Source organism: Monodon monoceros, unplaced genomic scaffold, assembly GCF_005190385.1.
Source record: "Monodon monoceros isolate NGI ecotype Baffin Bay Population unplaced genomic scaffold, NGI_Narwhal_1 Super_Scaffold_12, whole genome shotgun sequence".
NCBI classification, from domain to species: Eukaryota; Metazoa; Chordata; class Mammalia; order Artiodactyla; family Monodontidae; genus Monodon; species Monodon monoceros.
In genome coordinates, this window is record NW_021703768.1 from 31,500,522 (window position 1) to 31,526,376 (window position 25,855).

The following is a 25,855-nucleotide window of genomic DNA, read 5'->3' on the forward strand; positions in this document are numbered from 1 at the left end:
TCAGTAGGTTATATTCAGATGATGAAAAAAATGACAAACAGCAAACCAAAGTAAACCAAACCTCAGATCACTGTGCTGGGATATAAAATATGGTGTCCTAAAGGCTCAACATGGTTTTTTATTGGAACATGAGGGTTTTTTTTTTTTTTTTTTGAGTGGGCGTGATAGGACTAACACGGGAGAGCAAACTTTTTCTGTAAAGGGCCAGGTAGTAAACATTTTAGGCTTTTTGGGCCATAGGGTCTGTCACAGTGACTCAACTTTGCAATTGAAGCATTAAAGACAATAGTGTAGACAATAGGTAAATGAATGAGCACGACTGTATTACAATAAAACTTTACTTATGGATGGACGTTAAAATGTGAACTTCACATAGTTTTCCTGTGTCACAAAATATTACTGTTCTTTTGGGGTTTATTCCAACCATTTAAAAATGCAAAAAATATTCTTGGCATGCTGGTTGTACATTTGGACCATGGTTTGCCAACCTTTGGACTAAAGTGAAGAGTCTTGAATCCATTTTAATTTTGGTTCTCTTTGTTTTTTCACACAAGACTAATTCTTTTAAAATCTTAGTTTCTATATTTGTAAAATGAGGGATAATAGTTGCGCTATTTCTTCCCAGGATTGTCGGCAGGATTGAAAGAGGTAATGGATATGAAAGTATCTTGAAGATGTGACGTGCCATGCTAATCTAACATACTGACTATGTTGTGATTTATATCAGGAATGTGTTTGGTTACAAGTAGCTGAGAGCCGGATTAACAGTGACTTAAGCCATAAAGACATTTAACATTCACTTACCTGGATGTGCAGGGCCCCGGGATTGGTGCAGTGGCTCCGTGATGTCATTTGAGACGTGATGTTTGTGTTCTACATTCTGCTAATATCCATGTTTCAGCAATACCTCCTTTCATAGTGCAAGATGGATGTCCTAACTCCAAAAGTCGTGTTCTTACAGGACAGTGTCCCAAACAAGAAGGACGAAGGGAATGGAGAGAAAGGACATCTCTTTCCAGCCTTTTCTCCTTTTATCAAGGAGGAAAATCTTTGCTAGGACTCCACCAGCAGCCTTCCCTTCACATCTCATTGGTCAGAACTGGCTCATATGTCCAAACTAGCCCAACCTCTAGCAAAGGGGAAGAGGACTGATATACTCAGTTTGTAGACCAACCATGAAATCAGCTTTGGGGATTGAGTACAATGCTGCCTGAATGAATAGTCAGGGTCCTGCTAGCAAGGAAGATGAGGGGGCAACTCATGGTTTCTACTGCATTACTTTCTTCCCTATTACAAGTGGTGTGGCTGCATCAGGTGGGGGAGTAGCTGATGAGCTCATTCCTTAGGAATGCTCAGATGAATCCTCCAGATGCCATACAAGCTGCCCTCATAGGCATCTACAGATGGAGGGAAGGCTTCTTTGAGGAAGCAGTGCTTGGTCTGAGAACTGACATGTAAATAGGAGTTAATTAGGTGAAAGGTAGAGTGGAATGGAAAAGGCATTCCTGACAGAGGTACAGCGTGTGTGTTGACCTGTCCATCTGTCCAGTCTGACCATCTACCCATCCATCCGACCATCTTTACAAAACAATATAGTAACAGGTGATCACAGGGCTGCCAACAAGTAGAAATCAGCTGTTTTCTAAGTCTATAAGGAGTTAGTCTTCTAACTCCTCTGGGAGACCAGAGGATTATGTTTTAAAAAAAATCCTCAGAGAACATTAAGAGGTTATTTTAAGTAACAAAGATGTGAGACAATTTCAGCCCTTCCTCTTGCTGGAATGGGATTTGCATGTTTGAACACCTAGAAGCAGCTCTTCCAGGTATCAGCTGTGCTCTATGTTTCCCCCCCCCCACAGTGGAGATGGTGCAGATTGAAGAGGGTAAGACACATGCACCAGCAGCCTAGCGCTGCTTCCATGGGAACTACAATTTGCAGTTAAAAATTGAAGCAAAATCCTGCGTTAACAGGGGAATTTATCTAATTTTACATGGAATTACTTTTTCCTAGAGCTTTTAGGATCCACCAAAAAGTAAAATTCAATATTAAAAAGTGGGAATTAATTGGTATCTATTTTACATAAAGAGACTTTACCATCTCATTGTAACCTTTGAGAATAGTTACTTGTACTGAAATCAGGGATAGTTTGTGGGCTCGTTTTTAGTGATTAGCAAGTTATCCATTTACAGCTGTTGTCAGATTAATGGTAAGAGTTCTACTGAGTTCACAGAACCTTGGTATTAAATTTATACCTGGAATGAGCTTAGAGATCCAATGCGGCTCTCATTTTACACAGGAAGAAATTGAAAGCCAGATAGGTTAAATGACTTTTTTCAAGCCATTTAAAAATTTATGCCCCAACTCACTCCCCAGGCTTCTGTGATGGCTGTGCCAGTAGAGGACAGGCTAGACCTGGGGTCTTCTAACTCCTGGCTCACTATGAGGGACTTTGGAGGGTGACTGCACTCAAATCCTTGATATTTACCAGCACCATGACCCTGGAAAAATTGTTTAACCTCCCTTAGTTTCACTTTCTTCATCTATCAATATAAAAGGGGATAATAATTGTATCCACCTCATTGCATTGTTGTAAATGTTGCAATGCCTGAGAAGAGTCAAACCTGTAGTAAATGCTCAGTAAATGCTTTGCCAACAGAAAGAGGACAGAGTGACTGTAGGTCAGTCCTGAATGGCACTTCAAGAGGCATGGCAAACTTCCCTGCTTTCTTATGCCCCTGGACTCTACCGTGAGAAAACCATGTCCCGGGCAGCCAGTCATCCCAGAGAAAGGAGACAGATGGGACACATCTGAACTATTATGACTAATGTCACCATGTACGTTCTTCTACAAGTCTTTTTGTGGGCATCTCATTTATTTCTTTTAAGTATGTACCCAGGAGTAGGATTATATTAAAAGCAACCAAACAGCTTTCCGAAGTGGTTGCACCATTTTACACTCTCACTAGCAATGAATGAAACTTCCAGTTGACCTGCATCCTCATGAACATTTGATATTGTCAGTCTTTAATTGTAGCCGTTCTAGAGGGTGTGTGATGGTATCTCATTGCTGGTAGCCTACTGAGTTGAGAAAAGTTTCTGGCTTGTTTGAAGACTTCTTCTAATACTAACTTCTGAGTCCTCTGTTTCACTCTCAAGGATGGAGCTCAAAAAGTCTGACTAAGCCCAGACCCAGACTTGACACTCAGCCTTGCTCATTGATACCGCCAGCTGGAGATTGGCCAGACCAAGCACCACATACCCCAGAAACACTCAGCCAGGTCACTGGGTAGTTGGTGAACCTTCCAGGTGGCCACGCTACTTAGATGCCAAAGCTCCTTCTCCTAAGTAGAAGGTGTATCTGTGAATGTGATGTGGAGGTATTGAAGATCTTTTCTATACCTTCTGTGTACTTAATGAACAGCAAAAATTCACCCTTTTTTGGTGGACTAAATCACATTGCACGGGTATAGCTCGCAGAGGAGGAGGCTGCTCAGGGTTTTGCAGGGGGTGGTGAGCACAGGATGCTCTCGCAGTCACTTCAGGGAGCTTTCTAAATCATCTTCCTCTCCCTCTGCTCCCCTTTCTATTTGTATTTTCTATCTCTGCTGTCTCCCGTTCTTTCTCCTCTCTCTCCCTTTTCTCCTCTTCCTCCTGTTTTTCTTCCTTTCATCCACTGAACAAGAGTTGAACAAAACATATGAACACAAATTTGCAATTACCAGAAAAACTCAAAGCCCTGAAATGTCATGTGTATACCCTAATCCTGGATTTGATACAGACCTGCTCTATTTCATAGATAATTTTAATATGTATATTATTGAGTTCTCTTTTGTCCTGTTAGTACTTCATGTAGTTATTTCCATATTTCTAGATAACCCTCATAATTGTGATTCCTAATGTCAATAGTCCATTGTATTAACACACCAGCCTGCTGAGCCATTTCATCCAGTAGCTATACAATATTACAGCGTATGGATATGGGAGAATTTATTAGACCAATCCCCTTTCATTGGACATTTATATTACTTTCACTTTGGAGCATTAGTGATAATGCTATAGAAAATATCTTTTTTACGTAATCTTTATCTGCATTTCTACTTATTCCTAAGGACTAAGTTCTAGATGTGGAATTACAGGGTCAAAGGGAAATGAACCTCTTAAAATGTTCTTTCCACACACAACAAACAATATTCCACAAAGACCCGACATAACTTTGTTACTAAAATTAATATACGAGAATGTCTATTTCATGGCAAATGAAAACTTTAAAAAATTGTATAATTAAAACAAAAACTTTTTTTTTTTTTTTTGCAGTATGCAGGCCTCTCACTGTTGTGGCCTCTCCCATTGCGGAGCACAGGCTCCGGACGCGCAGGCTCAGCGGCCATGGCTCACGGGCCCAGCCGCTCCACGGCACGTGGGATCTTCCCAGACCGGGGCACGAACCCGTGTCCCCTGCATCGGCAGGCGGACTCTCAACCACTGCGCCACCAGAGAAGCCCCCAAAATCTTTTTTTTAAATTACCAGCTTTGCAGGATGTTCCAGGCAGTGGTAGATGGTGTTGAGTCAGGACTAGGGTTCGGTCGGTGACAGTAGGTAAGGTTTCTCCGTGTGCCTTTCTCGGCAGCAGGTAGTTGCTGGCTTCTTCTCCCTTCCTCCCCACCATCCTGGTGGTCATTAGTGCTGCTCTCCAAATCTTTCTGGCTCTGTGACGTCCGAGCGTAGGGTACGTTTTCACTTCCTGGCCCCCTTGTAGCCGGGTGACTGTGGCTGGGTCATCTGACTAGCTCTGGGCCATAAGATGTGAGTGGAGGCGAAGTGTGTCACCACCAGTGCAAGCGTGTAATTGCTGGTGTGAGGTTGTGCAGGTGTTTCCTCTCCCACGTGCCTGGCTACAGATGATGGGGATGTAGTGGAGTGAGAAAGATGCCTTTTTCTTGACTTTGAAATTTTGGTAGTGTTGCTACCACAGCATAAACTAGCCGGTTCTCAATGCAGGACCTTCTCCTCCCTCTCTTCCTCCTGACGTCATTTATGAGTAACTCACCCATATCCATCATATCGTCATAAGGCCTTGAGCCTAAGGGTTGGGAGTCAATAGAAATGGATTTGAATCTCATATGTTGGAGAATTGCCATAAAGTGCTCATATACAATTATTACTTAATTTTTTAAAAACCCTATTTGATGGCAAGTAAACCAAAAATAAGCACCTTTATTTACTCAGAGTGGTTCAAGAACAAATAGATTGATGGTTGCAGGGTGAGAAGGTAGTAGGTAGGGAAGAGATATTGATGACCAGCTCAGCAAGAGATGGAAGCCTGACCAGTTGGTACCGTAGAGGCACAAGTCTAGTCTGTAGCTTTATTTCCCAAGGTATACAAAAAGGCTAAGCCCTTTATTACTCAGTAACCTGCCCAGAGAGTCTTATGCTGTGTGCACAGATAGGCTGTGTGTGTGTGTGTGTGTGTGTGTGTGTGTGTGTGTATGTGTGTGTGTGTGAAATTGTGAAGAAACCACATGTGCAGTGGAAAATAATGCCCCTTTTAAACAGGCTGAGCAGGTCTTGATACAAGGCAGGTATCTCTCTGTTTACAGAGATACAAATGCTCCTCTGTTTACAGTGGAGCCCTTTCATGTGGGCATGATATATGGAGGATTTAAACCATTGAGATCCTTTGTGCTAACAGACCGTTCATCTTGGATTTTCCACGTTTCCAGGTTGTCTTCAAGGAGTATACCATTGGCTCTGAAATTGGCTGATGTGTGGACAGATACATTACAAGTCCCTAAATTATCAAGTTGCAGGAACTAGTCATTCCAGTGCTCTAGTGGAGTCTAGTTCTGCCCCAGCCCTGCTCCCGTCCTGAGACGCTGTCACACGGTCAGTGTCAGAGCTCTTTTGCTTCCAGATGTCAGAGCCTCTTCTCCTATTTGCTTCTTTAGCATCAACATTTTCAACTACTCTTTCCTACTTCTCTTTCTTTTTGTTTCTGTGATACATCCAAACCTCGACTTTTCCCTAGAGGGCAAAGTGGGTCTTCTACATAGAAGTGTGTGGCTCCCCAAATTGTGCTCGGGGGCTCTTTCTTTAGTTTTTAGACTTTTGGGGAGCTTTGATTGTTGGATTGTGTGTGTGTGTATGTGTGTGTCCCGTACCACCACAGAAAAGACAGAATATGTGTTACAGCATTCTCTTTTAAATTAAAGTAAGTTAAATCTCGTTTAGAGAATGCTTGAGAATTTCCCTGAAGAGATGTCCCAGGATGACATCAAACATCCAGATGTGGGAATTATTTTCCTGGAGGCACTCTGGGACGAAACTTTTTCTCCTTCCAGAATTCTTTCTTTCTAGCCCTGTCTCTAACGGTTTATCATCCACACCAGCGTCACCAGGGTGGTAGTTACTATGCAGATTCCTGGAGCTTTGGAGCCTCTTCTGGTCAGGGGTGATGGAACCAAGCACCATTTAGTGTTTTCACTCATTCATCCTCACATATTTATTTAGTGTTAATTGCCATGTGCCACGTATCATTCTAGGGGCACTCTACCAAACTTTGCATTCCTCAACGTTTTGTCAGACATGAAAAGTGAAGCTGAGGTTTAACTCCCAAATTATCCCCAAATAGGCAGCACCCGCAAAATAATTAAGGGAATTAAGGCAGCTCTCTCCCTTTCTCTGAGTATGTGTGTGCCTTTGTGTAACATATGCATATATGTGGGTTAAGGACTTTAGCTTGTGTTTTCCAAACACATGTATAGGACTTAGTTATTTCTTTATTTCATTTATGCATTTGCTTATTCATTCAGTAAACATTCATCCATTCATTCAGTCAGTCAACTAATATTTATTGTAGGTCTGCTATGTGCCAGTCTAGGTGGTAGGGATACAGTGATAAATGAGACAAAGTTCTTGTTCTCACGGAGCTTTGAATGCGGAGTAGACAGTGTTTTTATGTGCTTATTAAACGAATAACTATGATTTTACAATTTACGTTTCTGGTAGAGATTGGCAATTCAACAGCACGCAAATTAGAGCACAGGAGCTCAGCCTCTTGCTTTCCTCTTCCTGGCTTTACAAACGTTCTTTTCAGCAAAGATGCCTTCCCAGACATTTCACTACATGTTTGAAATATTTATACACGTAACTGGGGAAAATGAATTAAAACTGTGAACTCTACGTGGCACTTAAGTCAAAATAGGAAGTTAAGTCGCTCAGCTGTGGATTTTGCCTGCTTCCCATTAGAAAACCCCTTTCAAGAAAAATATTGCTCAGCCATACAAAGAAACGAAATTGAGTTATTTGTAGTGAGGTGGATGGACCTAGAGTCTGTCATACAGAGTGAAGTAAGTCAGAAAGAGAAAAACAAACACCGTATGCTAACACATATATATGGAATCTAAGAAAAAAAAAATGTCATGAAGAACCTAGTGGTAAGACAGGAATAAAGACACAGACCTACTAGAGAATGGACTTGAGGATATGGGGAGGGGGGAGGATAAGCTGTGACAAAGTGAGAGAGTGGCATGGACATATATACACTACCAAATGTAAAATAGACAGCTAGTGGGAAGCAGCTGCATAGCACAGGGAGATCAGCTCGGTGCTTTGTGACCACCTAGAGGAGTGGGCTAGGGAGGGTGGGAGGGAGATGCAAGAGGGAGGAGATATGGGGATATATGTATATGTATAACTGATTCACTTTGTTATACAGCAGAAACTAACACAACACTGTAAAGCAATTATATTTCAATAAAGATGTTAAAAAAAAAAAAGAAAAAGAAAAACCTTTCCGGAGCACACACTTCAAAGAGGTTCCCAGTAATGCTGTGTTTAAAATGTGTTAATTGGACCTAACTGCAAACAGCTGCCAGTTTAGCCGCTGTTTGGGGTGGCTTTCACCCCCTCTAGACCTAGGTCATCTTTTTGGTTACATTATATTCATATTGGGATCTTAATATATTTGTTGTAATCTCAGAATGTGTTGCCATTCAAGGGATTATGAGATAAATAAAAACATGGAGATAACATATTTGTCAAGCCCTGCGGTCACTGCCAAGTACAAAAGTATTTGAGAGCAGATGCCCTATATGACACACTGTGTAGGGTCATGGTACCTCACTTAAATATATGGGAAATTTTCCAACCCCAACCAAAAAAAAAATCCATGGTGTTTGCTGGCTTTTGGATGTAGGTGGAAGCGCTGAACGATCTTTTATTGTCTATTCTCTACCACTTAACTATTGAATTTTAATGCCATTGTAGGAAGGAGGGAAAAATAACAAATACTTATTATTTTATTAGGTGAATTGCTGTCGGATCTAGTTTTATAGAACATTGACATTTCTTAAGAAGCACTTATGGTAGCAACTTACTGGTTAAATGTGAAGAGGTGGTTTTCAAAATATTTAACAAGTAGTAAGGCATGAACACTGAGCAATTAAAAGGAACACTCACTGGCCATAATAAGTGGCATGGCTGTACTGATGTCTAGTTGTGTAGCAACCAAAGGTTCGTTATCCAGCAAGTTATTACTGAGGGTAACTGGAACGTGATCCTGCTGGGATTCAGTATAGAACATGCACCTCAGAGTTATCTGAGCTGGGGTATCTCTACCCACTCCCATTTGACATTGGTTGAAGGTTGCTTCCTGGGCATTAATTCTCTGACATTTCTGTCCTGCTGTTCAAGTGGCAAAGTGGGCTCTGGAGAACTTTGCCCTCATGCAAAGAAGGGCTGGTGCTGGCCATCGCAAGCCAGGCTGCTGGGTACTGAAATGGTATGGGCCCAGGCGTATGGGTGGTCCACCAGCTGCATCTGCTATGGGGGTAGGTGGGCATTTGAGGATGTTGGTGGGGCTGAAATGGGGACCATGAAATATTTCTGTCTCTGTATTGGGCACATCAGTAGCAGTAGCCTTCCTGAGACTTTGAAACAAATTGGTCCTCAGAATGTGACATTCAGTTAAATGGGACTGAGGGCTGGAGTGTATGATGAAAATGATGATGAGAAGGAGAATAATGCAAGTAGCTCGTACTTATTTTTATGCGTTCTCACTGTGTGACCGGCATGGCTTCCCCATTTTCCAGGTGAAGAAACTGAGGATTAGAGGTGTTGAATAACTTGTCTGGGGACACACAGGGAGAACAGTAGAGACAGGATTTGAGTTCTGGCTTTTCTGACTCTATATCACAAACTCCTGAAAGCATGAAAGGTTTAACACAAAACCCTTCCCTTTCTCTTTCCTCCTCTTCTCTCTCTTCTGACAAATATTTTGAGTACTTACTAGGTGCTAGACGCTGTTTTAAGCACCACACAGCACAGAAACAATTTTGGTCCTTTTGGATCCAGAGAGTTCCCCCATTTTCCCTTCCCCAGGCCCTCCACTAACTTTTGTGAGGCCCTGGCAAGTGTAAAAATGGAGGCTTATGTACCGTGTCTAAATATTTAACAGTTGTCAATCAAGCTGACTGACTGTGAAATATGTTCCATCCTCCTGCCTCGACCAATATACTCGCACAGAGGCCAGGCTGGAATTAAAATCTGTGGACTCCTGGGGTGCCACACAGGAATGTGGTGGCTTAGGGGCTGTGGACTCCCTGCCCTGGCCTGCTGCCTGCTCTGCATCTCTTCCCCCCCGGAAGCCCCAGCCTGCACATCCCAGCTCCATCCTTGCAAACGGCCACCCTGTGGCTCCTTCTTAGGGGTGTGATTACTGGAGGCATGGCCTGCCCTTGGGAGATCTGGCCTGGAGAAGGACCTGGAAGTGGGCTCGGGACCAGGCAGGGAATTCTGGGGTCTCTGGTACCCAAGGCGTGGTCTGGAAAAGGAGGTGTAGGTTCCAGGTGGGCATGTCTTCATGGAATGGAGCACAGCCAGTGGAGGACCCGTAGTGCCAGGTCCAGGGGCCCCTGTTAACTGGGCCTAAGAGCAGTACTGCCCCCTGTTCCAGTCTCTCTTCTAAAACTCACCTTCACCTGCCTTTTTTTTTTTTTTTTTTTTTTGAGATTTGGCCTTCTGAGTATTTTCTTTTAAGATAAAACGTGGAATTCAAATGCTCCACTTGTTGAACAGAGGGATGGTCCGCTGAGCTGGACAGAGGGTAGATGTTGGGGAAGGAGGAAGATGGGGATTGTGGAACGAGACCCGCTGGCCTGGCTCCCTGGGACCTTGACCAAGTCGACGCCCAGCTGCTCCCGTCTGCAGAGGGCGAAGATAGGCAGACCAGCCCTCTGTCCTGAGATCTGATGGGTTCATCCCAGACTTCTGGAAGTAGCATCAGCTCTTCGGCCTATTCACTTCTCCAGCCATAATGATCCAAAGCTCTGGATAAACTCCTGAAACACTCACATAAGCAGTGCTTGCCTTTACTGGGTCAGATTATCCTCGGGGAGTCAGATAGAAGGGTATCTGACCCGAACAGTACGTGCTCACGCTAGCGTGTGTTCCCCTCTCTCTCCTGGGGAAGGTAGATAATATTTACTAGAACTAGGACTGGGACACACGCTGTTGTGTTCAGTAGGTGATAATAATCTTTTTTAAAATTAATTTTTACTGGAGTATAGTTGATTTACAATGTTGTATTAGTTTCTGGTGTACAGCAAAGTGAATCGGTTATCCATATACATATATCCACTCTTTTTTAGGTTCTATTCCCATATAGGTCATTACAGAGTATTGAGTAGACCCTGTGCTATACGGTAGGTCCTTATTAGTTATCTATTTTATATATAGTAGCGTGTATGTGTCAATCCCAATCTCCCAATTTATCCCTCTCACCCTTTCCCCCTTGGTAACCGTAAGTTTGTTTTCTACATCTGTAACTCTATTTCTGTTTTGTTAATAGGTTCATTTGTACCATTTCTTTTTTTTAGATTCCACATATAAGCGATTGGTAATGATCTTTATTAATTCAGTTAGTACTAATTGCAGGTCTATATATTTGTTTGGGTTTCCACTTCGGGTGATTATTATCTTCTGGGCACAGGTAACTAACTACCAACAGGTGTGCCTCTTAGAGAATCACTAGGAGATCCAGGATGGCAAGAGCTTATTTAATATGCCAACTTCAGTGTGGTGGCCGGCAGGGCACTGTGATGGGCAGGATTCTGCAGTCACACCCAGGCTCATTGGGCAAGAGTTCTATGAGTGCCATGCTGATGAACTTACTAGTGGGTTGCCCTGTGGGGACTGCCCAGGATGGAGCTCAAATAGGAGGCATAGCCAGACCTCAGGGGTCCATGACTCCTGTGAGGGCCTGAGTGGAGCTCAGTCAGCGGAACCCTGGCCAAGCCAAGAGAGCTCATAGCAGACCTTGATCAGCTGCAGACTGCAGCACTGAGGCCTTCCGGGGAGGACCCAGAGGATGTGGAGGATGGTACAGGACCCGCACATATGAATCATGGGGACCAAGGACCTCCCTTCCCTTTCGTGCCATCACCAGGAAAAGTTAAACGCTTCCCCCAGACATCATCTTGGAGAAGAAGAGAAAGTTGGGGAGGAAAATGGCAAGACTGAGGTATCCAGGAGACTGTTTAAATTATTGGGTGGGCTGACGTTTTTCTGTCTCTACATAGTAAGGTGAAGGGCTCAGGAGAAAGATTAGATCAGTTATAGAAAATAAGCTGCATTTTCTTTGTGTAACTAACTGTAGGGGGCTTTCGAACTTGCTAAAATTGTCTTTGCTTTGCACCTGTTCACCCATGCCTGCATGGATGAATGAGTGCGCACGTGCACGCACGTGTGCACAAATGGCACTTCTGTAAGTTCTCTCCTGCCACCATCTCCCCCCAAGAGTCTATACCCACAAAAGCATCGGTGAGGCATGTAAGATTTCACTCAGGAATTTCAAGGGGAGATGAGGTTTCATTGCACAACCCACAGCAAACAGGCTCATCACCCCCCTTCAGTGCTGTATTTCATCATTTCTAAGATGCACCTTTTCCATATTTGAATAATTGCTATCTCTGAAACCACTTACTGTCTTAGTGTGATGGTGTGTCATAGTATAATTGGCAGCATTTTCGTAGCAATCCGTAAGATTATGGTGTGTCTTACATTAGCATCTTCTTATGTTTGATAAAATTCTTCTGCTTTTCTGTCCCTCCTCAGCTACTCCCAGAGGTTTACCCACAGAGGGGTTGAGTAGAGTGGTACAAAGAACAGATTTTAGGGTCAGACCATTGCTCATTAGCTCCACCATTCACTACCCAGTATCCTTGGGCAAGTCGTTGAGCCACTCGGAGCCATTGTTTCCCCATTTGTGAAATGGGGATAATAGTACTGACTGCTTCATGGGGTTGTAAGCATTCAATGAGTTGATACATATAGAGAGATTGGAACAGTGCCCGATAGTGGTAAATACTAGATAAGGAGCTACTCTTATAGTTATTACCTCTTTAGGCCCCTCCCACACAGGCCCAGCCTCCAGTGGCCTGTTGCTTTTTCCTTCCTTATTTTATAAATAGTAGTTCAGTGACTACTGTTTGCTATTTGACACCTCTTGAGATCTTGCCTCTCCTCCCCAAGTGGCTTACTTGAATATCTCCTCCAAACAAATCTGTTCTCTCTTTTGAGCAATAATGAGAGAGAAAAATTGCTCAATGTGGAACATATTTTTATCGTTATTTCTGAGGCATCTAGGTTGGGTGTAAGAGATAGTGAGGTATGAGCTTAACGGGAGTGGAGGAGGTTTGTTGGGGAGCCAGAAGGGATAGGATGGGAAAGATAGGTTGGAGCCATGCAGCCAGATGGCCATTTGAAGGATCCGTAGGGTATTTCCCCAGTACATCTCCTGTAGCCTTTGTGTTTGACAACAGCTGATCTGTGGACCCCCAGTCACACTGGCTGGCCCATGTAGGTGGAGAGGCCTTCCCATTCTTCAGATCACTCTGTCGGGGTGACAACTGCTTCTTCCCACATATAAGGCTGGTCTTAGAAGACAAGTCAGTGGATGTGAACTGGGAGATTAATTTGGGCTTAGGTGAAAGGTGGAGATTCAGGAAAAAAATTTCCGATATCCCGGCCTCACAGAAAGACAGACAAAAACAGAGACACGGGCTTCCCTGGTGGTGCAGTGGTTGAGAGTCTGCCTGCCGACGCAGGGGACACGTGTTCGTGCCCCGGTTCGGGAAGATCCCACGTGCCGCAGTGCAGCTGGGCCCATGAGCCATGGCCGCTGAGCCTGTGCGTCCGGAGCCTGTGCTCCGCAACGGGAGAGGCCACAACAGGGAGAGGCCCGCGTACCGCAAAAAAAAAAACCAAAAAAAAAAAAACAGACACCCCAGCACATCTGGGTCTGAGGTGTGTCATAGGTCTGAATGCCCTTGTAAGATTTTCCAGACCCTTGGTGCTGGAGTTTGCATGGCTGCAGCCCTGGTTTTCTCTTCAGTGAAAAGTAATCACTGGACCCAATAATCACCTCCAGCAAGTGGAAAATGTCTGCTGTCGGGTTAGTGCTCCCAGCTCCGGAAATCAAATGCTCTAGAAGCAGAGGGTGTCTTAGCACAGGATGACTAGTACCCCAGCTGGTCAGTACTCCACCCTGTTAGTTCATTTTGCTGGTGACCTTGTCAAGAACAAATAGCTTTCTAGTGGGTCACCTCTGGAACACAGAGGTTTTGAATGGGGATTAAAAACATACTGTTTGGTTTCGTTTGGGGTTTAATGAGTCAATGCTTTATTTTACAGTGAGTGTTTATAACCAAACCTAAATGTGCGTAGAGTCTTGAACTCCCCCCCCCCCGCCCGGCACCAACTATTTCCTATTTGTTCCCAGAAAAATTCCAAGGCCAGATTTTGTTATAGCAACCAGAGGCAAATATGAAGACAGTAATGAGCAAACTCGGGGAAAGACTTTCCCTCCAATGTGGCTTGAGTTTCTGTAGGGCATCCATCGTCTGCATGGAGCTCTGAAAGGCACAAGTGGTCCCTGCGGTCCCTCATCAGGGATCTAGTGGAGTCCAGCTCTGCCCACTTCTGGGACCTGTGCTCTTCCAGGAAGCGCATCTCTCAGGCGCCCGGGCCAGGTGCCGAAAGGTGGACTTCTCGGCTTTGATCCTCGGGCTTCGCAACCTGTCGTGATTTGATCTTTATTTTTGTATGTCAAGTTTTCAAACTTAAATATATTGAATTATTATCATTCCATCATGCTTTTCCTCTGAGGAGTTTAATAAATAAGGCTGTTGTCCCCTCAAATGCTCTTTGGAAGGAGGCAAGGTACATAAGAGCAAGCAAACAAAACAACAAGACAAGAGTCTTCAAGTATTTGCCCCCAGCGTCCCTCAAACTGTTCCTTTCCTGTTTGTCCTCGTTGTCATGATGCTGCTATGAGGTCAGACTCCTTGCTCATTGGTAAAATCGTCTCTAGTTTCCCTACAATGCAGCCTTCTTGCTAAAAGCACTTTTGAGTTTCGAATCAGTTATTTTAGGTGTTGGCTCTGAGTAGCAGTGCATTGGCTAATGTTTCACAGCGAGCTCTCAGAAATAAAATTGCCATGGGAATTCCCTTGCAGTTCAGTGGTTAGGACTCTGTGCTTCCACTGCAAGGGGCGTGGGTTCCAGCCCTGGTTGGGGAGCTAAGATCCCCCATGCCATGTGGCACAGCCAAAAAAAAAAGAAAAAAATTCCCTTGGTTTGTAGAGTGTGCCAATATCTGTGGTATAAATACTTCCACAATGGCCAATTTCTAGCTATCAGAGTAACCTTATGAATGTGGAATTGAAGAGAGATGCACACAGACAACTCTAGGGGGATAGAGTAGCTGGCTGCACCATCCCACTCATTCTGTGGACTGGCCAGGCTTCTCAACCTCGGTACTGTCAACACTTTGGGCTGGATAATTGTTGGTTGCTGTCCTGTACATTGTAGGATGTTTAGCAGCATCTTTGCCTTCTACCCACAAGATGTCAAGAGCGTTATACCCTTCCCCCCGAGGATGTGGCAAAAATACCTCCAGACGTTGCCAGATGTACCCCGAAGGGAAAATCAACCTCTAGCTCTGGGTCATTCTGCATGGATGGTGTTCAGAAGGTCCATCAACAGACAATAGGCTTTTACCAACTGTTCTCCACGAACCACTCTTAACTTGCACCTGAAGCGGTTCTCTTGGCATTTTGGGCATGGTATTGAAAAAAATCAGAGTTCACTTCCTTGAGGAGTCTTGGGAAGAGTGATATCATAAAGAATTAAGGCACCAAGACAAAGCACGGCCACTAGGGGAGCATCAAGGTAATTCTGTGGACTGGATTCTAGAACAGAATAGATCATGATGGACTGTAGCGGTCCCCTAGTCCAGCCTTGTCTTTCTGTGGATGAGAGATGAGACTCAGAGGCAAGGAGGCACTTGTCCGAGGGCACAGAGCAAGCTGTAGACGTGCCCGGGAGGTGATGTTGTAAATGTTGTGAAACGTCTCTGTGACATACTGGGGATGGGACTGACTCCACTTTGTAGCTATGAGTGTTTTGTAAGCTTTGCAATGTTAGGTTTTGATAGCCATATTTCGACATCTCTCTGTCCTTAACTTGCCTCCTGTGCCCCCAGAAATATCTGCTCATGAAAACCATATGATAATGAGGGACTTCTTTTTCTGATAGAATTATTTCCAAGAGTTTCAGGAGTGAGTAGTTTACTCAAACGATCTATTCAGGAGGGTCAAGCTACTTGTCATTAAAGAACAAATGTTGAAGATTGTCCCTGATTCCCCTCTCCTTCCTGCCACATCTGCTCTGGGCCTTCTCATGGACGAGCTACCTCAGGCTATCCTCAAATGATTTAAGAAAAGGACTTCTGGAAGAAACTGACTTTCCAGTTGAAAAGTTAAAACCACAAAATTAATGTGATAAGAACTAGGGAAGCCCTTCCTAGTTTGCATTGAAATGTGTTTTCAATACACAGAGGTGCCCAGTCAGAAAGGAGACACTTGGGAGGGATTATTTTCAACAGCAGAGTTTCTTGGCTTTGGAAGTTCCAGTGTAATTAGGGCAATCACATACTAGTAAGTCAATACACTTCAAATGCCAATAAATTGGGCCTAAGGAGGAGAGCAAGTCTGCTTTTATTAGGGGATTGAGTAAAAGTGAAAGGAGTGCTTTGAATCATGGATCTTTAAAAACACATCAACAGTTGAAAAGAATTAGGATTTGGTGATTTTATATGGAATAATTCATCACTTTATTCCAGATTATTTTTTTTATAATAAGGACTGGCTCTTGAGAAAATTTTCCATAATGAGAGTTCATTGCCTCGTGCATCTCACATGGTCCTTTGTCACACCCACACCAGGTCCACAGCGATCATGCAGACAAACCCCTTGGGGTTACCTTACAACAGTCCTTCAGGGCTCTCTAGGTAAAGGGGGTCAGTTGGATTTTTGCTTTCTTTTCCCAGAGGACACTCCAGGCTCAGCATCTTAATCAATAATACAGGGGTGTTAGGTATGGGTAAGGATAAGAGGGGGGAGGTATTTTGGGTTGTGTGGAGCATTTGATGCAACTCTGTATGATGCTCCCTACTCAGTGATGTTCAGGCCACACAAGGAAAGGCCTCATGGGTGACTGGAAAAAAGTTTTTTCTTTTTTTTGACATGGATTTTGAATTGAGCTAATCTTGTTGCTTTTTTACATTGACGCTATCTACACAGCAACTAATGACTTTCTTAAAAGGAGTTAATACTTTATTGTGTAATCTTTTGGAACTGTTTCTGCATGCATTGTCAAGAACTCTTCAAAAGGATCATTATGCATCTTACTGAATTACTGTCCAGAGGAACACACCAACATATACTCCCACCTTCTCTATATGAGCACCTTATTACTGTAGTAATTTAAAAGGTCACTATGTTGAGGAATAGTATCTCATTATTATTTTTAATGATGATTTCTAGTACCTGTTTTTTTTTTAATTTATTTTTGGCTGCGTTGGGTCTTCGTTGCTGCTCATGGGCTTTCTCTAGTTGTGGCAAACAGGGGCTACTCTACGTTGCGGTGCGCGGGCCTCTCGTCGGCGTGGCTTCTCTCGTTGCGGAGCACGGGCTCTAGGAGCGAGGGCTTCAGTAGTTGTGGCTGGTGGGCTCTAGAGTGCAGGCTCAGTAGTTGTGGCACATGGGCTTAGTTGCTCTGCGGCATGTGGGATCTTCCCGGACCAGGGCACAAACCCGTGTCCCCTGCATCGGCAGGCAGACTCTCAACCACTGCGCCACCAGGGAAGCCCGCCAATTTTTTAAATTAAGACTTTTTTTAGGGCAATTTTATGTTCACAGTGAAATTGAGGGGAAGGTACAGAGGTTTCCCGTATGCCCTTATCCCAACACATGCATAGTTCCCCTGTTATCCATAGCCCCCACCAGAGTGGTAGATTTGTTACAATTGATGACACATCCTCATCACCCATAGTTCACAGTTTACATTAGGGTTCACTCTTGATATTGTACATTCTATATATTTGGACAAATGTCTAATGACATGTATCAATCATTATGATATTGTACAGAGTATTTTCACTGCCCTGAAAATCCTCTGCATTCTGCCTATTCATCTCTCCCTCGTCCTCCCAACCTCTGACAACCATTTTCCTTTTATGATCTTTTTTTTTCAAAGGGGAAAAGGTAGGAGTAACAGCTTTCAGTTCTAAGGAAATGTTCTATTAACCTTCATAAGCCCTAGGAAGTAGGGGGTAAAATTGAGGATCAAGTAGAGTCAAGAATTTGATCTGTAGTGTTTGCCCTTGAGCCGACATCAGAGATTTCCAGAGCTTAGCACTGCACCCTTGCGACATTGCCCACAGTACAAGAGCAGTGCCCAGAGATGCCAAGACATGAGCAGTATTGGTCCTTGGAAATAGCAGATTCCAAATAGCTGTCTTACTCGACTATTCCTTCTGAAGATCTGTTTGTGCCAACTTCTTGGCTTTGTCATATGATCCGCCCTGGCTCTGCAGCACAGATGTGAAAAGTGAAGGGAGCATGCCATTGAATTTCATTTCTAAAAGGGAAAATACACAGTTAACTTTGGGACTTTATTTTATTTTTTCTTTTTCTGGTATTTTTTAAATTGGAGTATAGTTGATTTATAATGTTGTGTTAGTTTCAGGTGTATAGCAAAGTGAATCAGGTATACATATACATATAACCACTCTTTTTAAGATTCTTTTCCCATATAGGCCATTATAGAGTATTGAGTAGAGTTCCCTGTGCTATAGAGTAGGTCCTTATTAGTTATCTGTTTTATATATAGTAGTGTGTATATGTCAATCCCAGTCTCCCAATTTATCCCTCCCCATCTTTGGGACTTTTAAAGTAGTAATATTATTCCCCATATGTTCCATAGTCATATGTAAAAATAGATCTACAGTGTGGTGTATACATGTATGTTGCTTCTCACCGTACAATGGTTAAGCCTGATGGGCTGTTTCAGGCTAGATTTTTGGGGTTGGCTGGATGTATCAGCCAGGATCTGGTCCTCAGTTTGTAGACTGTATTGGGGGTTCTCAGTGTTGGGGGATCCATTCATCCCATCTAAACTCATAAACCTGTTTTATTCATCAGAACAACTTACCGGACTGTGAGGTCCTTGGAGATAGGACTCATAGCTTATTTTATATCCTTAGTGCCTAGCATAGTGCCATGCATGTAATAGGTTCTTTTTTTAAAAAAAGTGTTTTACAGCTTTATTGAAGTATAAGTGATGAGAATCAATTACACATTTTTAAAGTTTTCCATTTGATGAGTTTTGATACATGCATACACCCCTCAAACCATAACCACAAGCAAGATAACGAACGTATCCATCATCTCCAAAGTCCCCTGTATTCCTTTGCAGTATTTCTCCCCTTTTCCATTGTTCCCAGACAGCCATGGTTCTGCTTTCTGTCACTATAAATTAGCTTGAATTTTCTAGAATTTTATTTAAATGGAATTATATGACACATACTCTTTTTTTTTTTTGTAGTGGGGAGAGGTTCTGGCTGTGTTCACTCAATGTAATTATTTTGAGATTCATCAATGTTGTTCTATATATTAATAATTTGTTCCTTTTTATTGCTGAATAGTATTCCATTGCATGAATCATAATAGGTACTTAACAAATAATGGGTACTTAAAATTATGTTTTAAAAATATAATTAGGGGAAGAGTGGATAACGCGGATACCACTGTATTTCCACTGAGCATGTTCACTTCGGAAGTCAAAATAGAAATTGGGAGATGACTTGGCATGGTAGAGACTTTTGTTATCATTCAATATCTGTTCTCCCTTCTCTCACAGTATACAGTGCCTGAGTTTTGGCTGGGCACAGAACTGTCTAAAATAAAGTTTACATTTCCCAGCCAGCTTTCTGTGCAGCTAAGTGTGGCCATGTGACTAAGTTGTGACCAATATGATGTAAACAGAAAGGGTGTGTGAAAGTTTTAAGAAGTCTCCTTAAAAGATTTTTTAAGGAGATTTCCTTTGCCTCCTCTTCCTCCCTCCTGCCGCCTGGAATGTAGTTATAATGTCTGGCGCTCTAGCAGCCATTTTGGATCAGAAGGGACCTTGAGAATGGAAGCTACTCATGGCAGAGCAATAATGTAGAAGAAGCCTGGATTCCTGAGATCATAAGTGCTGACCCAGCTCTGGACTAACTACTTCCAGACTCCACGACTGTGAGAGAGAAATAAACTTTGATCTTGTTTAAGCCTTTTTGAAGACACTTTCGTGTCATTCTGTTTATTGAAGCCAAAACAATCCTTGTTAATACAGTGGTAAGGATAGAATTAGAACAAGAGGGAGTTTGATGTTGCTGAAAGGTAATTCTATCATGCTCATGTGTCCACCTTCACTCAAAGGATGTTTCTGAGTAGAAACTTGACATCAGCTACTGGAATCTCTTTTGATGAATTCTGGAAAAACACTGACAAATCATTGTTAACAATTCTCCTTTTCCCAACCATGCAATTCACTCCCATCTATTTATAACCATCATTGACATTAGACTTCTCAAAATTATAACTTATTTTAGATTTATTTGCTTTTAACTTGGTGGCTCTCTGCTGGGATATGGGGTTAGCCTAATCTCATTAAAATTTTTTATAAATAATAGTTACGGTGACTTATTTGGAAATGCTCTCTATAGATGTCTGGTCTCATTTATCGTGTATGAATTCTTATGTTTAATTCCTAGTGATGGTTTAGCTTGTGATTCTCTCTCTCTTTTTAATTTGAAATATTTCAAACATACAGAGAAGAGCGTATGTCCAGATGTCAAATATCTGGCAAACATGACAATGTAGAACCGTAGCTGTCAACTTTATTGATTTAGTAGTGGAATCCTTTTTTCAAATGGCACTGTATGCAGAATCCCATTATATAAAATATCATAGCTTCCATGGTTGAAGCGGAAGTGGAGGGCTTGGAGCCTCACTGGATAAACCTTTCTCTTTCCCTTCTCCACCACGGAGGTCTTTGAGATGTGCTCACAGAGCATGAAGGCCCCGTGAATGTAGCTGAAAACCACATTTAGAATATGTTCAAGATCCAGAAAGCAAGCTAAACACTGTTCTGTTCAATCAAAATAGGTGACACAATGCCCAAATGTTTAAGCCCATTCGTTTAGTTCATAATGGAGCCTGTAAGACTCTCATTCAGATCTCTGTGCTCTTATTCTGATCACAGTTCTAGCGAGCTTTGTAATCTGGTTTCCCAGTCATAGAAAAATAGAACAACTCAGAGGGGGAAGACACAAACATAGCCAGACATGACTGGTAGCAGTTAGACCAATGAGAGGGGAGGCTAGGATGTTAAAAAAAGACAAACACAAGTCATTAAAAACCACCTTCTGAGGTCATTTAGGGTAGATGTACCCCTCCTAATTTATTCCAGTGGGTCACAAAGGCATGCTTTTATGTATTTTTATATGCGTGCGGTGTGTGTGTGTGTGTGTGTGTGTGTGTATGTGTGTGTGTGTATGTGTATTTAGTGAGAGTGGGTGTATCGTAGTATATAATATATGGTATGTACATATGCCTACAGTATTTTGCTTGGTGTTTATGACGATGACCCTGAGAAGAAAAGTCCCTCTTATCTTTTATATTTTATATTCTGTTTTATCATAATATCCATAATAATTGAAATGATTAGTATTGCCACGTACTGTTCTAGTATTTTATGTTGTTAACTTATTTAACCCTCAGCACTAGTTTATGAAGTAGAGACTATCCCCAGAGACACAGAGAAGTTAAGTCCCTTGCCCAGTGTCACGCAGTGAGCATGTGTTGGAGCTGGGTTTCAAACCCAGACATCCTGGCCCCAGGGCCCATCTCTTAATATGTACCATATCTTAGGAGAATTTCCCATGTTTAAACAATAAAGTGCAAACATCTTGTAGCTAGCAAGTTTTTCTGTTGTCTGGAAAACTCACTTATCCAGTAAGTGGGAAACTCACGTGTCCTCCAACAATCCTGGGAAAGTGAAAGAAAAAATTGAATTGAATTGAATCTGGAACCCAGGTCTCCTAATGTCATATCTAAAGTGATTTCCCCTCTGCTTTGTGGCTTGTCAGAAGGGCCCCAGAGAGTCAGGCTGACCTGAGCAGGTCTGAGTAATCAGAAAATACCCCACAGTCAGACTTGGCGGTGGAAGTGAAACACGTGGACCTAAACTGTCTGCAGGATGATTGTGTTTTCGTTTATAGTACTGTCATCTTCCTAGTGGTTCAAGAGGTGTTTTGGAGTTGCCATAAAGGCTACTGTACTTTTTAGAGGCATTTTCTTTCTGGCCTGTGTTTATATATTGTGGTGGAAGAGTCAGAAGGCTTCAAGCTTCAAAAGTGAATCCTGTTTCAAGTTACAAAAGTGCCAGGATGTGGGCTGCAGTTCAGCATGTGTTGCCTCAGGCACTGGGATTGGCCTGGCTTTATGTCCAACTTTGGTTGCTGTTTTTGTGCTCGGGATACAGAAATTGCCTTGGCTTTTCCTATTGTTATGCATGTAGGTCTGGACTCATTTCCACCTTTCTGGAATGAAACATTATTTTAAGGGAAGCTTCTGACTGTAAAAGGTCCACATATTCTGAAGGAGACCCAGGAGCACATTTTCTCATAGGGCTGATGTCTTAATCAGTTTGGGCTGCTATAATTAGATACCATAGACTGGGTGGCTTAAACAACAGTTATTTCTATAGTTCTGGAGTTTGGAAGTCTGAGATAGGGTGCCGGCACGGTCAGGTTCTGGTGAGGACCTCTTCCTGGTTTACAGATGGCCGCTTCCTTGCTGTATCCTCACATGGCAGAGAGAGATCATTTCTCTTATGTTTCTTTTTATAAGGGCACTAATACCACTATGAGGGTTCTACCCTCATGACCTAATTACTTCTCAGAGACCACTTCCAAATACAGTCTCACAGGGGATTAGGGCTTCAGTATATGAATTTTGAAGGAACGCAAATATTCAGTCCATAGCAGCTGGGGTGTTAATTTATTATACATTTTCCCTTCAGTGTTATTCTCATGATTGCTGTAAGTGGATGGGTCACATGCAACATATCACATACACATACACATGGTCCATCAACCAGGCTTTAAGGCAATTAATTTTCTTACTTTTTTTAAGAAGATAAGTAAGTCAAAATAAAACAAGTAAAAATGCTCAGCACATTTGCTGAACTCTTAATAAAATCAAATTCCTGGTAATTTCTTAATCACACCACACTGTTTCAGCCCAATCCTACTTAATCCCCTTTTCCCCATACATGCTTGACTGCTGAACTTCTAGTCAACTTACAAATCCCAGCTTCTATATGACCACTTTTGTGTTGTTTCTGAACATTGAACATATCTCTATTACAAAACATATCTCAGGGAGTAGTCATTATTTGTTGCATATCCATTGCCTTTATTTAGGTGTGAGTTTTGTGAAGGTAGGATTCATACCTTATGTATCACCATACCTTTGCACATAGTAGGTGTGGTGTGCAGAAATCTAAGGTGGCCTCCAAGATTCCTACCCTCCGGCATACTCCATCCTTGAGTGTGGATGGAGCCTTTTAATATGACAGGTGTCTTGCCCCCACTAGGTTATATTATGTGGCTAAGGTAAGGGGTTTTGAAAATGTAATTTAAGTCCCAAATCAGTTGATTCTGAGTTAATCAAAAGGGAGATATATACAGGGTTGGCCTGTCCTAATTAGGTGAAGGCCCTTGAAGACAGACTGGGCCCTTCCTGAAGGAAGAGATTCTTCTGCTGGCTGTGAAGAAATAATTAGCCATGTTTTAAGAACATGGGTCTGCATGGCAAGGACCCGAGGGTGGCCTCAAGGAGTTGAGAACAGTTCATGGCCATCAGCTATCAAGAAAATGGGGATACCTACAGTTACAAGGAAGTGAACTCTGCCAACAACCTGAATGAACTTGGAAGTGGATCCTTCCCCTGTCAAGCCTCTGGATGGGGATGTAGACTGGCTGACACCTTAACTGCAACTTTTTGAGAGCCTGAGTAGAGACCCAGTTTAGCCACGCCTGGACTCCTGACCCATGGAGACTGTGGGATGGCAAATGTATGTTGTGTTAAGCCACTAAAGTTGTGCTGATTTATTACACAATACTAGAAGACTCATACAGTTGGCATTTCTTAAATGTTGGTCATATTTAATTTAATCAGGGGCTTAGGGTATTTAAAATGAATCTTCACTAACGTTTTGGTCAACTTTGAGAATGTGGACATCTTAGAGAGTTGCTATTTCCCTTTGAGCCTTCCATCCCCTCAATCAACTTCACACACTGCCAGGGTTCCCATAAATACCAGCTTCTGATTGTCTGGAAATAGGAAGTGAGATTCTCTCCAGCCATCATTTGTATTCTTGGGAGATAGAAAGGATAAAAATTGATGTTGAAATGAGACCACCATCATTTTCTCAGTCTGCTCACTCCGTACAGAGCTCAGGATGATTAGAAAATGTAAAACACATGTGAATGGCTAGAGCCTCTTTAGTTAAATCCCATTTACATAGATCGGTTTTCCCAAAGGACAGAAGTTAGCTAAACTTATGCAATTAAATCTTCCCTGGTGGCGCAGTGGTTGAGAGTCCGCCTGCCGATGCAGGGGAAGCGGGTTCGTGCCCCTGTCCGGGAGGATCCCACATGCCGCGGAGCAGCTGGGCCCGTGAACCATGGCCGCTGAGCCTGCGCGTCCGGAGCCTGTGCTCCGCAACGCGAGAGGCCACAGCAGTGGGAGGCCCGCGTACCGCAAAAAAAAAAACAAAAAAAACCCCCCAACAACCAAACACAAAACTAGAACCTTTGGCAAAAGCCAAAAAACATGGATGAGTTAAACCATATCAGATGTAATGGTTTGTTTTAAGAAGCTTTTGTTGTCTATATGCATGGGTGTTTTTTTAAGGCAGATGTAAAAGTAGAACTTGCAAGATCTTTAGCTACCGAGATAGAAGTCCAGTATGTGGGGTTTAGTTCCACCAAAGCAGTCGATACCATCAGATCACTGATGACCAGGTCAGGGACGCACTGCCAGTTCCCTGTTCCATTCCAGAGCCAACTCAGGGGCTGTGGCAACAGAGGGGCTGTGAATGTGGCTGAAGACAAAATTAGACCAACCCTGGCCTTGATGTTTCACCAAGAGCAAGTACGCAGGACCTTGAAATACCTCCTTAGGGGGACCCTCCTTGCTGTTCTGCCATGGGAGCAAAGAACAAACTTTTTGGTCCTGGAGCTTCTTTCCTCCAGTTGCCAACATTTTCAATTTGCCCTTGGCTAAATGTAGCTTCCTGTTTCTAAGAAAAGAGGCCGAAAGAGCCTTTTGAAGGCCTCACAGACAGCCTCAGAAGGCTTCATGAACAGCAAACAACTCTGAGCGAACAACAATTTGATGAGTTAAGTGTAAACGGATCAGAGACATATGGATTACATTTTTGGGGAAATACACATGGGCTTACAATGTAAAGCAGGGCAGTGAGTGGTGGGGGAGTGGAGAAGAGAATGCTTTGAAAACTGTGGTTTGGGTCTTGCCAATTGCAAAATGTTTGAAACAAATAATCTGAGATGTTTTGCCCAGCCTAGAGCATGGCTGGATTTACCCTTTCCTTCTACTTAGGTGTCATTTTCAGACTCGGCACACACGCTAGTGTTGGTTTGGGTCTTGGGTAGATTTTTTAAAATGCAGTTATTTAGAAGTATCATTGCATGTGATTTCTGTGTATTCTCTGAGTGTGAAGGGTAGGGTGGTGTTGGGGGAAGAACTGGGCATTTAGAAATATTTCTCTGCCTCTAGGCTAAACTGCTTCTGAACCCATCTGGTATATTTCTACTTGTGGAGGGTCCCAATCCAGGCTGTGCTAGTGAGGTGATGTGGCAGCTTGAGAAAGTTTCTTAACCTCAGTCTTTCCACCTGTAAAATGGGGATAATATTACCCACCACAGGGCCCATGGGGGTTGACATGCTGGATGGTGTAGTGTTAGGAGTACAGATTTAGGAGGCATATTCCTGGGATGCCATCACAGCTCTGACCCTTCTGTGAGCTTGGGCAAGTTCTTTGGCCTCTCTGTGCTTTAGTTTCTTCATCTGTATCATGGGGAAAATGTTAGCATCCACCACATAGGGTTACCTTGAGAATTAAGAGTTATCATAATTAAAGAACTTAGCACAGTACCTGGCCCATAATAAGTGTTTGGCAAATGCTAACAGTCATTAGTTGTTTATAATTTCTCTTGTTCCATGAAGCCTTGGATATTGTAGAAAATAAGGCAACTTCACATTGAGTCGGGGGACAGGGCAGCACCTCACTCCATCTGCAGGGCTCCCCTCCAGCCCACGTACCTTTTCTTACTGCTTCAGCTTGTAGATTAATTCTTGATTTCTTTCACCCCCAATTAA